This window comes from Haliotis asinina, chromosome 11, assembly GCF_037392515.1.
Source record: "Haliotis asinina isolate JCU_RB_2024 chromosome 11, JCU_Hal_asi_v2, whole genome shotgun sequence".
Taxonomy (NCBI): Eukaryota; Metazoa; Mollusca; class Gastropoda; order Lepetellida; family Haliotidae; genus Haliotis; species Haliotis asinina.
Window position 1 is genome coordinate 7,183,641 of NC_090290.1, and position 12,563 is coordinate 7,196,203.

At 37.5% G+C, this 12,563-nt stretch overlaps 1 long non-coding RNA gene across 1 annotated transcript; it reads right to left on the reverse strand.

Moving 5' to 3' along the window:
- Window positions 1-781: 781 nt before the first annotated feature.
- Window positions 782-1,516, reverse strand: LOC137255989 (uncharacterized). The gene is made up of 2 exons (XR_010954541.1): window positions 1,350-1,516; window positions 782-1,232 (listed from the first exon to the last, which is right to left on the reverse strand). It is a non-coding gene; the product is annotated as an uncharacterized lncRNA (long non-coding RNA).
- Between the last annotated feature and the right edge of the window lie 11,047 nt (window positions 1,517-12,563).

Below are 12,563 nucleotides of genomic sequence, written 5' to 3' on the forward strand. Positions count from 1 at the left end.
TTAGTTTCTTAACAGTGTTAGCAGAAGCTAATCCTGCTCAGAGAAAAGCTATGCTGACTCATGCTTCTTCAGAACAATTCCTATCAATTCTTACTCTTGTGCATAATATTCTCATGGGTAACATAGAGGTGACACAAAAAGATAAAACGTGGTTGTCTCGTCGCAAGAAGGTCATTCGCCTGTTAGCCAACAAGGGTGTCAGCAGACACAGAAAACGTGAACTCCTCATCTTACACCATTCAATTCTACCTATTTGCATAAGGAGCTATCTCACCACTCTACAACATGACCAAACCAATGGTTGTTTTGACAAGAGAAAATTACCAGAGACTGGTGTCAAAACAAGAACAAGAGAAAGCGAATCCGACAGTGAATCCGACAGTGAATCTGACAGTGAAACCTCCAGTGAGTCCAGTGACAGTGAGTGATGGTAGTGAAGAGCATGACTCATCTCTACAGCCAGATCTTAATGTGATGTTACGAGTTCCAGATCAACTCATTCAAGGCATTTCATCTTCAAATTCTGTTGGCAAGCTGATGTCAATGTGGTTCTTTTTGAAAAACAATATTACAGCTGGAAACATTGGATTAACAGAAAATTTGCAACTGGTGTTGGAGAGTGGAAAAGTGTTGTATGGTACCAACATTGTGGACTTAATTCGGTTTATGATCCTGTCTCCTAAGAGGAAACATACACCACCAGGATATAATAAGTTTCATAAACTGTTAAAGCGCTTGCATGCGCCAAAACAACTGTTGAAAAGAAGAACAAAACACAAAAGTCAGTCAAAGATTTTATATATCAAAGGAAAACCAGTTAATGGTGTGCCTGGAGCAACAAAGCTGAGAGCATTAGAGGTTCTGTAGTGTTCATGCTTTTTTCAATAAACACATAAATGACATTTTTATTCTTCTCGTTGTCTTTGCTCAGTGACTCATAGAGCAATTAGCACATCATCGTGCACATAAACACACACAGTGGATGAATAACACCTTCAGTCATTGTGGTGTGTCCTATGACACGTGCACACACGTGGCTTTTTCTCATATTTCTTCTTATGCACTTGTATTCTCACAGGACAGGTGGCAGTATGAACCATGAATCTATGGTAGGTGTATTTCAGCTTGGTATTGCAATAGACACACGTAAACAGTCCTGAACTGTCTTCCCCATCAGCATCCACAGGTAGATAGCCGTGACAGGTAGTGCAGATATATGATGGTTGTTCCATCTGTGAATGAAAAAAAGAACAGACATGGAAACTGCAATCTCAAACTAAAAAGTTGATGTTCAAGTCTATAATTAGGAACATAATTTTAAAGAAGTGGAAACACAAAGTGGAACATACCTGAGGTTGATTTCCTTGACTATGATTTCATCTACTGCTTTCCTAATGGTTCAGTAAGCAATTATTCTGGTGAATAACCATAAGGAACACTATAAATACCATCTTCTAAAATAAAACGTTTGTTGTCTATGGCTGTCAATGCTACTTTGGTATGATGTTCCGTGTACAGAGTGTTATTATGTGACCTATTGAGATTAAAGGAACATGAGACAGGTTTCCCATCAAACAGACAGTCTCTAAACATTTCATGTCTGAGAAATTTTTTGATGACAGATTTCTTTATACCTTTGGCTGTTTTTTTCTCCATGAGTTCTTTGTCGTTTTGCATTAAGAAAGAGTACATCTTACTTTTCAAACCACAAAATTCTAAAATAATGTTTCCACCTGCTTCATCCTTCATCTTCCCAGTGACTTTGCGATTGTGTTCAGAATACAATCCTTTTGGATCTTCTGGTGCATAATTGGAAGTGTCAAATAACTCCAAGTTTCGCTTCATAAAAACATAGGGGTCCAGGAGAGGTTCATGCGGAGGGGCATGGACTTGCATGAACAGACTGTCAGTATCGGTCATGAGCAAATCCAAATGTTCATGTCCATATTGATTTTGCATAATGTCATAGTAAAATGAATAGATTTCATATTTGGCCAAGTCCAGAATGGTAAACCCAACAGTAATAGGCTGATCTAATAGAACAGACACCTTTTCCATTTCTACTGCCACCACATCCTCTGAATAAATTTTGAAGTTTTTGAAGTTGGATTTTGCACACAGTTTTTGAAGTTTTGCTTGTTGGGTGACCAGCTGCACTGTTTTGTGTTTGCGTTTATTCATGCAGAAACGTCCAAACACACAGTTGTTCATCAGTTTGTAACGATCTTTGTCACAATCGTCCTTTGCATTTTTGCGATTTCTCAAGTTGAGCTGCACATAGGGCTTCAACCATGGGCCTTGGGTAAATTTGAGAACTCTGTGTATTTGCTGTAACACTATACCATGCTTTAGATACAACTGTAAGGTTTTGAAATGAACCACATAATTGGTACGGTCTTTCAAGGTACAAAACAGTTTTCTACCAGATGATTTTGTAGGAAGTTTATCCATGTCTTTTTTGAGGAAATGAGCCAGCAATTCTTTGTGTTTCTCTGAAAACTCCCCAAAAGAGATATCATCATGAGTTGGAGCCATAGGGAAAGCTGCATGAGATTTGTGTAAGTGAGGAGGATACATCAAATCCACTTCCAAGATATAACCCGTATCACCCTGAGTATCTACATTGTACCAGTCTATCTTACTGAACTCTGTGGATGGGATGAATTGATAGTTTCCAATGGGGAGAGGTTGTAACATGACAGTGGCATACAATGAATTCACATCAAAGTAGAGAAGGGTGGAAGTGTCTTTCTCTGGGTCAGATTGTTCCATATGGTCATTGTTGGCTTCAGCATATTTCTTACCAATGACTGACACTCCACCACGAATAGAATTTTCAATGAAATTGTAGGTGTCAACCTCTGTGAATAGATCCAATTTTGCTCCCGTGATTTTCATAGCTGCGTCCAAACAGAAACCAGGCATGGAATAGTAATGGCAAATGTCTAGCCCATAATCATTCAAGCAACCTGTTCGAAAAGTCTCAATGATATCTGTAAGCAGTAATACATCTGTTTTGACATACAGTCTCGTGAAATCACTGATGGTTTGGCACTGGAATGTTTCCCATAATTGTTGTGTATATGCATAATCTGCATCGCTGATACTTTGTTCACTGAGTGAACTGTAAAAGCTCTCTTTGGGAGGCAAAGATGTCTCCTCTAAAGTGTTCCAGGATTGCATATATTCATAGGGAAAGTTTAGTTTTCTTGTGAGATGATGAGCCTTGCCTCCAAAATGTTCATTCAAATACACAAATGTATCCTCTCCTTTCTTCAGCTGATTTTGAGTTAGAGCCTCTAATGAACTCTGTAAAAATTTGTAAGAATCCAAAAAGACTAAATGTTTGTCAACCGTGAAGGACAGAAATTGCTCAGTGGTATGGGGTATGACAGTGATCTCACGATCACCAAATTTTTGAGCCACCTCTAGCAACAGATGAGCATCATAATGTTCCAAATTGTGAAACATGACAACCACCTTCTTCCTTAACTGAAAATTTAGATTGCATTTATTATGCAAAACCTGACGAAATTTCCCTGACAAATGGTCATGGTCTAACACCCTATCAGATCCCAGCAGCTCTCCACACAATCCACAATGGGTTGTGCTAGCTATAAGACGTTGATCTTGTTCAGTGAGCTGGATAGGTTTAACAGAATCAAACAGATTCATAATTTCATCATATTCTTTTAAAATGTTTTCAATGAAATGTTCTGCAGCATTTTGACCTACATAAGTTTGAATAGGTTTAGAATATTGTTCATCAGTACACACCACCTTGTAGGCATAAGCACAGGGTACATGCCGATTCAGACGAGACGTATTTCCCTGTTCAGGCACTAATAAACTTTCAAAGTCAGCTACAATCAGAAACTTCGCTCTTTCAGTTTTGCTTTGTGATCTTAAACCAAACTGGTACACTGCTTCTTCAGGTTTAGGTAAATCAACCCTCTGTGCCTTTGTGTAACAGTACGTTTTGTGAGCTTCCAACCTTGTCTTGGATGAAAATGACCATAAACATTTTCTACAAACAAAGCACATGTTTTTTTCACCTTTTCTGTATCTGACTAAGCCATTCAGTCTAGTGATCAGACAGTAATGCATGTTTGGGCTCTTGTCAATCTCCATGGCTTCCTCATGGTCTTCTAATCCTAACACCCCTACAAAATCATCGGGTTCACTTTCTTCTGACAGTAGTAACAAATCCACCTGTCTGTTTTTTTCTACATCCAGAACCTCACTGATGAACATTGGGTATAAGGTACCATCTTCAAAACCATACACATTGATGGACAACTGATTCACTTGTTCAAACCGAGGAATTTGTTTCAAGGACATAGGGAAAGTGAACCCTTCTAAATTCAGTTGATTCAAATAGGGAAGGTAATGACTTTGTCTTTCTTTGTTGACTTTAGATGGGAACAATTTGGCAAGAATGGATAAGGGAAAACATAAATTATTATCCTCATTTTTAACATTGGTAATGCAGTAAGTATGCTTTGCCAGTGCTGGTGGTAATGGGATGTAAGTGCCTCCACTAAATGGAGCAAACTTGACCACAGTGAGTTTCAAAAGCACAATGGCGGACACATTTAAACCAGAATGAACCCCTTCATAATCATCTAAAGTTTGAAGCATTTTGTTCATAGCTTCCAAATACTGCTCAATCAGATCGCTCCCTACTGTAGCTGTCTGCATTTCACTTCTAAAATAGGCTTCATGATAATTTGATGCACCATCATCACTTGGTTTTTCCATTTTAATGTGTAAACACAAACCCCATTTCACAGATTTTTTCTCATGTATTTCTGATTCTAGCGATGAAATGATATTGCCCTGTTCACTGACTAGAAATTCTAATGCATCAGTTGCACCCCTACCTTTGAAGTCATATTCCCTAACATCACCCTGTAAAGCTTCAGTAGAACATGGCTTTGAATGATCTTTGGGTTGACTAGGATGGTGGGAGGAAGCGGGAGGAGCAGTGGAAACAGGAGGTGAATCAGGGGGTGCTACAGACACTGTTGCTGGCTTAGACTTTTTCTTAGCCCTTCCTTTACCATGTCCTATCATATCATGACCTGATTGACTTTTGTGCATACGCAAAGCCTTTGAGGTGGGAAAGGATTGATCACAGGTTGGACAGGTATGAGCAGAAACATTATTTGAACATGAACCTACACAGGGATGGTTTTGATAATCAGTTTCATTTGAAAACTGCTTAAAGCAGTGTGGACATTGACGACCATAGACAACTCTCTGTTTACAGGTTTTGACATGTTGATTCAAATTATCTTTCCGATTAAAAGCCTTTTGACAAAATTGACATATAAATAAAGAACCTGTTCTACCACAATTCTGAAGATGACGTACTAAACTGGATTTATGTCTAAAGCGGACATTGCAATGACTACAAACGTACACTGGGCATGTGGTATGGTTTGACATTATGAGGTTATTCACCAAGAATAGTATGCATAACAGCTCAGAACCTGTGTAAAAGAAAAAATAGCATATGTAGCCAACACCCTATATACTACTATAGTGAAGTAGCGTACAGTGCAATCTAGTGTTTATGGTTGTCTCATTGTTATACAGACGAAGGTCTAGTGTCATTGAACCCACGTTGCTCCTACCAAACTTTGTTAACTGGGTATATGTAAAATATTTCAGGTGAAACAAAATAACACTCTTTCTTATCACTATTACCAGTAATGTCACATACTCTCTTTCAATGAACACATCCTTACCTTACTGTTGTCAAATCGTCAACACAAATACCACTAAGGTCAGTTTGTCTTCTTCAAGTGTAGAGACAAGTCAGTCTTCAAGCGTGATGGGAGATGATGTGGTGTGATAAGAAAGGACAAAGTTCGAACCTTTTATACCCTCACTTGCATAAGTCCACATGGTTTCGTGAGGATAAGGTATCCTGAGAAAGATACCCACCATAGAATACGTTTCTTGAATCAAATTCTAAAGTTCAAGATGACTAGGTAAAACTGATTGTCACTGACGAACTACATCGTGATGATGAATTCAATAGAAAACCTATTTTCATATGTTCCATGTGCAAGATCTGAATAGATGTCATGACGAAACTAGCTCACACCCATCACGTGAGGATGAGTTAGTAAAATTGGATAATAACACAATTTGTAAACTCATGTCGAGTCATAAAAGAGGGTTGTGTTTTCTCAGATTAGTGTCATCCCTTTTGATGAATGGCACTGTCATGTGATACCTTATAGAAAATCATGAGTTTTCAGATTTATTTCTGTAATATCACGTGGATTAGTTTCAGGTTATATAAAACATGAGTTTGCAAGTTTTCAAAGCTTCCAGAAAGATTTCGAACATCACATGATAAAAAATCTTGAGCATTAATAGAACCACTCACCACTTACAAGCACAACGTCTCTCTGGTTGTTGATCAAGTCTTCTTGCATGATGTCTACTACTGCTGCTGAAGCCGTCTATCAGTTTGCTGACAAACACTATCTAAGTATCAACTACTTCAATGGGGTAGTGTATGTGCATCTGTCCAACTGGAATTCGCAAGGTATGAAAAAGACCATCTCAATGACATCAGAGGTGTTCAAAGCATTCCTCGGCTCTTCAAAGGAGTACACGGCCACACTTGATGATTACGAGACAATCCCAAGACAGCTCCTCACCTGCTTCTCTAGCAGTGTCCCACTGCATGCTACAATTCCAATGACTGGACATGGACGGGCAACGTCACCCACTCCCATGAACAAACCGGGTACCATTATGTCACCACCACCGCCATATTCAGAACCAAGCCGTGTAAGCAGACCAACGCCCTATTCGCGTGGCGAGTCTTTATTCAGCAACATGGGAACTGTTGAAGATGAACGCTGTGTGTACTTCTATTCGAGAAACAGTCCTTTCAGTCAACACTATCTTGTAAAGATGGAAGTGGATGGGAAAACCTTTAACTGTTCTGAGCAGTACTATATGTATTGCAAAGCTTTGACATTTGGAGATACATTTATTTCTGAGTGTATTTTGAATTCATCATCTCCATCTGAACAGAAACAGTTAGGTAAACGCGTGAAGAACTTTAATCCCACCGTCTGGCATACGATAAGTCCACAAGTGGTGGAAAGAGCCAATTATGCCAAATTCACTCAGTCTGAAGAACTTAAGTCTCTGTTGCTAAACACATACCCTAAGGTGTTAGTAGAGGCATCCCCATACGACAGAATATGGGGAGTTGGACTCTCCCTATCAGATACTAGGATTAGGAATGAATTAAGCTGGCGTGGTCACAATCTGCTGGGAAAGATCTTAATGGGTGTGAGGCAGCGTATTTCCAGTGATTATAATTAAATATATAGACTGAAGTACATAGATGGCAAATTCACATTTCTCCGTATTACAGTGTCAGCAGCAGGAGCACACAACTTAGGCAACGGACAACCTACGGACTGGTAACCACCTGGTTCGCATTTCCTTTCTCATGGTGTGATATCAAATAAAGAAATTATCTTTGAACAGTGATGCTTGTGATTAATCTCAGTGTATGTGACATAAGAACCATTTTCCCTTACCCATACACATAGACCCGTGAAGATCTGGGTTAGAATAGGTCTTCAGCAACCCATGCTTCGCACAAACTATCCACGTCGTGAGAGACGACTAAAGGGATTGTGTGGTCAGACTCGCTGACTTCGTCTCCCAGTTGCACATATCAATGCTCATGTTGTTGATCACTGGGGTACATCGTTACCATATAGCTGGATTTGTAAACGTTTTGTTTGAAAACCATCTAGCTAACAATCTCTTGCCTGCAGAGAAGATTGAGCTATAGATTACAAGTTACAGCTTTGTCATTCATTCAAACGTGATCGTACATAATACGGTAGCGGCTGACGTCTAGGCCAGAGGAATTCCAAATAACTTTGTTGACTGTAAGTAAACACTAAACTCATAACACATGCTTTAAGTTTATTTGGCGATACATGTACTAATATCGGTTTTGCACAGTACTATTCTTACAAACCAGACTCAGTAAATTAACATTTCTGAACCAGTTACGAATTTAACTCAGTTGTGTAAAATGATAGACTGTAAAAGGGTGGGTGTAGGTTCGAATCTCCTGGTGAATGTACGGAACGTTTATCCTTTAGTCGTCCCAAGACCTATGCAATATCTTAATCATGACCCTCGGATACACAGCTCCAAGATGTGACAATGTATGTGCCTTGACAGGGAGCATGCGATCTCTGTTTATATTTACTTGCAAATAGCAGTTCACTATTTACAACCAACAAAACAGTAAACAATACTGTAACTGCGAGTCGTTATTATTTACCCTTTCAGTATTTATATAGCTAACTGGTTTGATTGACAAATTCAATGTCGCTCAATAAGAGGAGTGCACATGCTCAAAACATCGTCACGCGAAACACATGCACCAATCAAACATCAGAAATATAGATCAACATGAAAGTCAAAACTTCATTAAGGAAGAACACATGTACACAAATCGCTTGAAACATGTGGGGAATTTAACAACTTATAAAGAACCTGTTCGAAATGTTACAGAAAGTTTTCTTTACTGTGAATATAACTAGATTAAACCATTTGTATTCACAGTATAATACAAATTGATCATTATAACAAATCTTACTATACAAGTATATTTTCAAATGAAAATAAACAGATGTTTAGCTTTTAAGGACTGCACGATGCAGTTTCAACTTCTACATCGAAATACAGTGCGACAGAATGTGAACCATACAAGAAGCTATTTGATCCCAGCGTAACCTTTATACCCATAACAAGCGAACGTGTGTGTTATAAGCCTATTGAATTGCGGCACATATAAATTTATAATGTTGATACCTGATACATCTAGACAATTCATAGGAGAATAACATGTAGCCTAGTTACGCGAACTCTTTGCAAGATACGATTTCTTCCGAATGCTGAAAAGGTTTAACTTACCTCTAGTAATGTTGCTGGATTTGCGAATACCTCCGTTCATATAAATTGTTCCACAGATCCTTCCTTAAATCAACTGTGACACTAATTTCGCAATTTTGAGTTTCATACAAAATAATGGATGTATGAACAGGGAAAAGATAAGACAGTGTTGATAATTTCTAATTTGATTTAAAATATAAATGGAATGGTATGTTCAGAAAGAGAAATTTGATGCTTAGCATAAAAAATAAATAATCTCAAAGCCAAATGTTACAGGTGAAATCAACAGAACAGACACAACGCTTATAATGCATGGATGTTTTTTGTCTTATATACTAAACCTATTGGCATTGCAAAATCCTGTTCGCAACATTTTTAACAAAGTCGTGATAGTCGTGATATTTGTTGTATAACGCTTACACGTGTCCGACAATACGACGAAAACTTGCGATACATTTATAGTTTATCGGTTGGTATAAAATGCGCTGGGTAGAGGTCGGTGTGCGATGAACGTTACAGCATATATAGCGTGAGATGTATTATGTTTTTTTCACTAGTTGACATCTGAGTGATTTCCACTGAAAGGATTCGTAAAACTACGTTACCTACTTAGAATAAAAAGTTCGTGCTACCTGTGACCCTGAAAGCATCACGATATTTGATCAGTATGTTTGCATAACTCATACATGGTGCCAGAAACCTCACTGTATATGTAGATTATAACTGATGTTTAAACCTGACATGATTACAAAAGTGTGGGGATGCTAAGTAAATGATACTTTCTCATGAAAGAAGGACTTTTCGTGATTTATAAGGGAAAAAACTGTTGATATATTCCAAAGGAAATATTGTACTAATCACTCTGTGAATGTGAAACCTATCCTGAAAAGTGATGTGAAAAATTGTGTTTAAAGACCGATTGTTCAGTGAAACTGGAAAGACGAACACTGAAATTATTACCAAAAAAAAAAACAAAAAAAAAACCAAAAAAAACAAAAACAAGAAAGCATCTCTGACATGACAACAGCGGAGTGTGTATGCAAACACTCTTTTGTTCGACTTTATGTAAGTTTTATTTATTATTTGCTTTACTTTGAGTAATATGTTTTAAACGTGAGGACAAAGTTTGCCGCCACACTTAAGGGTGTTGAACTATATTTATTTATTTATGCAGTACAATTCCATGACATAGAGCATGAACCAGAATATTCTTGTTAGACAAGTGATACATTTCTGCATGTATGATTAAAAACGATAATTAACTTACCTTCATGGAAAATATCGGTTCGTTCGTTGGATCTCTCGCTCTGCATTTCCTCTAATAATCTTTGTCCAAATTCCGTTGACTTCACAATGCGTAAAATAAAATATTTTGTCTTCTACAGTTAATCTTATTCTTAATACATGTATACCCTGGTGGAGGTCTCCCTCAAACAGAGCGGGAAACTCGTCGTCAGGACAAAGAGTAAATTGGAGAAATGACTTACTTATTGTGTTTGAAATTGGTTTCAATAATAAATAAAAATAATTGTGGACTTCCAAAAAGTAAATCAATGCCTCCTTTAAACCAATTTTATCAAAATCGCACAGTTTAAATTCTTGTGAAGACTTATCCAAAAACATATAGTCAAATTTATCTCCGTCTGACTTAACCTTATAAAACTCAGCCAATGGTAAATGGAGTGTAGTAGATGCAGAATGAAGTTTACATCTACACTTCGCATATTTATCATGAAACAAAACTGGTAAAACGCAGTTTCGCAGCAAACCATATATGAATCATTTCAATAAAAATTTACAAGTCGTGCTAACTTCTTTATTGCAATTTCAAAACATTTTGATGACATATACCCATCATATGTTTTCAAAAAACATCACTAGTCATAGATAAATAAAAGTAAAACAATTCGTCCGTCACGTTTTTAGTTGTGATATTTAAAAATCGTGATATGCTATTTTTTAACCTGCTTTGAAAAAGTTTAACCAGTCATGTTTTATTGATAAAAATCGTGATATACTGCTATGAATACTGTTAGTCAACCTCGAACATCAAATACAGGCATCAACTGAAATAAACTTAGTCATTATTTACGCAACAACCAGACTAGAACAACTTGTGAGTATATTTAGCACAAGGCAAAGTTGAACGAACTATATCATATACGTTATGAAAGCATGTGATGACAGCATGAGGTGTGAATGCACCTGGCTGTGTTAAACAAGCACGACTAGGAGTGTAAAACAAACTGAATGATTAAAGCTGAATTTACCTCACTGTTCTAATAAACAAGTCTAGGTATGAGTATGCAAGACGAAACAACCAGCATTATGACTTGAATTCGACTCACTGTCCGAGTAGTGTACTTTGTGTTTGAATTTTATGCACTACTCGGGAGTGAGATTATAATATTGTGTATGCAACGCGAAGCGAGATAGGCGACCTACATTTTATCGTTTTGTAAACATGGTGTTTGAGCGTACACGGGAGAGATTGCCGCATGTGGTGAATACGTGCGATTAACCCTTTCACGGCATCGTTACATGACTCTTGTACGCATGTAAAACGGATTTTGAATTGAGCATGATTAAATGGAGTGTAACACAACTTGTATTGCATATTTTACATGAAACAATGAAAATCTATAAGAATTTGATATTTGTATAGAAGGAATGTGTATAGACAAATGCCGTGTTTATGGATTGAGAGTTAGCGCACCTGTATATACCTGAGGGGCAGCTGTAGGAATGTCGTTTCACCCCTATGGTTACTCCTACGTTCCTTAAGGAATGTCTTTGACCTGCTCTACGCTCCTTAAGGAATGTCTTGCGATCCTTAAGGAATTTCTTTTGAGCCTGTAGAAATTTCTTTTGTTGTAACAACTGAACCTATGGAATGCCATTCATAATGTAATGAACCTACATTCTTTAAGGCTGAGCCTGTAGGAATTTCTTTTGTTGTAACAACTGAACCTATGGAATGCCATTCATAATGTAATGAACCTACATTCTTTAAGGCTGAGCCTGTAGAAATTTCTTTTGTTGTAACAACTGAACCTATGGAATGCCATTCATAATGTAATGAACCTACATTCTTTAAGGCTGAGCCTGTAGAAATTTCTTTTGTTGTACCCACTGAACCTATGGAATGTCATTCATAATGTAATGAACCTACATTCTTTAAGGCTGAGCCTGTAGGAATGTCTTTTGTTTGGTTCTGGAATGCTATTGTTTGGTTCAGGAATGCTATTGTATGTGTATGGCTGATTAATTTCTCCCTACTCGTGCGTGCATGTGTGTGTATGTAGATATGTATGTATGTATATGTATGTATCTATGTATGTATCTATGCATCTATCTGTGTATCCATGTATCTATGTATCTCTGTATGTATATGTATATCCATGAATGTTTTACTTTGATTCGGGATTAAAAACCTACATTTTACCATATTTCAGCCTCAACATTGACTTTTCTCCAAATTCGGGTTTCGGTATTTGAATCCCGAATTTGAATATTTTGTTCGGATTCGGGATTCAAATCCCGAATCTGAATATTTTGTTCAGATTCGGAGTTATGAACATCAGTGTCAATATACATTATCTTAC